Source organism: Lampetra fluviatilis, unplaced genomic scaffold (assembly GCF_964198595.1).
Source record: "Lampetra fluviatilis unplaced genomic scaffold, kcLamFluv1.1 SCAFFOLD_667, whole genome shotgun sequence".
Lineage (NCBI taxonomy): Eukaryota > Metazoa > Chordata > Hyperoartia > Petromyzontiformes > Petromyzontidae > Lampetra > Lampetra fluviatilis.
The window spans coordinates 3,247-5,000 of record NW_027621344.1 but is presented as its reverse complement, the minus strand read 5'-3'; the positions used below and the strand labels follow the sequence as shown (position 1 = coordinate 5,000).

At 63.2% G+C, this 1,754-nt stretch overlaps 1 long non-coding RNA gene across 1 annotated transcript in view; it reads left to right on the top strand.

The window, feature by feature from the left end:
- The window catches only part of LOC144955118 (uncharacterized), a 14,849-nt gene extending 14,622 nt beyond the window's left edge, over positions 1-227 (top strand). The window contains exon 4 of the long non-coding RNA XR_013641509.1: positions 132-227. This is a non-coding gene — a long non-coding RNA (uncharacterized LOC144955118). The remainder of the gene's footprint in view (positions 1-131) is intronic.
- The last annotated feature ends 1,527 nt before the right edge of the window (positions 228-1,754 follow it).

Below are 1,754 nucleotides of genomic sequence, written 5' to 3'. Positions count from 1 at the left end.
TGTGTGTCTATCTGTGTGTGTGTGTCTATCTGTGTGTGTCACAGCGACTGTGGGTGTTCTCTCTGTGTGTGTGTGTCTATCTGTGTGTGTGTGTCTATCTGTGTGTGTGTGTCTATCTGTGTGTGTCACAGCGACTGTGGGTGTCTCTCTGAGTTGTCTTCTCTGCATCGCCTCCAACGACTCAAAACTCTCAGCCTGAGTCGCTGCTACACCCTTACACTCACCCTCACCCGGTGAGTGAGTGAGTGGGTGGGTGAGTGGGTGGGTGAGTGTGTGTGGGTGGGTGGTGAGTGGGTGAGTGGGTGGGTGGAGTGAGTGAAGTGAGTGGGTGAGTGGGTGGGTGTGGTGAGTGGGTGGGTGGGTGAGTGGGTGGGTGAGTGGGTGGGTGAGCTGGGTGGGTGAGTGTGTGGGTTGGGTGGGTGAGTGGGTGAGTGGGTGGGTGGGTGGGTGAGTGGTGTGAGTGGGTGGGTGGTGAGTGAGTGAGTGGGTGAGTGGGTGGGTGGGTGAGTCGGGTGGGTGGGTGAGTGGGTGGGTGAGTGGGTGGGTGAGTGGGTGGGTGAGTGTGTGGGTGGGTGGGTGAGTGGGTGAGTGGGTGGGTGGGTGAGTGAGTGAGTGGGTGAGTGGGTGGGTGGGTGAGTGGGTGAGTGGGTGAGTGGGTGGGTGAGTGGGTGGGTGAGTGGGTGGGTGAGTGTGTGGGTGGGTGGGTGAGTGGGTGAGTGGGTGGGTGGGTGGGTGAGTGGGTGAGTGGGTGGGTGGGGGTGAGTGGAGTGGGTGAGTGGGTGGGTGGGTGGGTGAGTGGGTGGGTGGGTGGGTGAGTGGGTGAGTGGGTGGGTGGGTGAGTGAGTGAGTGGGTGAGTGGGTGGGTGGGTGAGTGGGTGGGTGGGTGAGTGGGTGGGTGAGTGGGTGGGTGAGTGGGTGGGTGAGTGAGTGTGTGGGTGGGTGGGTGAGTGGGTGAGTGGGTGGGTGGGTGAGTGAGTGATTGGTGAGTGGGTGGGTGGTGAGGTGGGTGGGTGGGTGAGTGGGTGGGTGGGTGAGTGAGTGGGTGGGTGTAGTGAGTGAGTGAGTGGGTGGGTGGGTGAGTGGGTGGGTGGGTGAGTGGGTGAGTGGGTGGGTGGGTGAGTGGGTGGGTGGGTGAGTGAGTGAGTGGGTGGGTGAGTGTGTGGGTGGGTGGGTGAGTGGGTGAGTGGGTGGGTGGGTGAGTGAGTGAGTGGGTGAGTGGGTGGGTGGGTGAGTGGGTGGGTGGGTGAGTGGGTGGGTGAGTGGGTGGGTGAGTGGGTGGGTGAGTGTGTGGGTGGGTGGGTGAGTGGGTGAGTGGGTGGGTGGGTGAGTGAGTGAGTGGGTGAGTGGGTGGGTGGGTGAGTGGGTGGGTGGGTGAGTGGGTGGGTGAGTGGGTGGGTGAGTGGGTGGGTGAGTGTGTGGGTGGGTGGGTGAGTGGGTGAGTGGGTGGGTGGGTGAGTGAGTGAGTGGGTGAGTGGGTGGGTGGGTGAGTGGGTGGGTGGGTGAGTGGGTGGGGTGGGTGAGTGAGGTGGGTGGGTGAGTGAGTGAGTGAGTGGGTGGGTGGGTGAGTGGGGTGGGTGGGTGAGTGGGTGAGTGGGTGGGTGGGTGAGTGAGTGGGTGGGTGAGTGAGTGAGTGGGTGGGTGAGTGTGTGGGTGGGTGGGTGAGTGGGTGAGTGGGTGGGTGGGTGAGTGAGTGAGTGGGTGAGTGGGTGGGTGGGTGGGTGAGTGGGTGGGTGGGTGAGTGGGTGGGTGAGTGG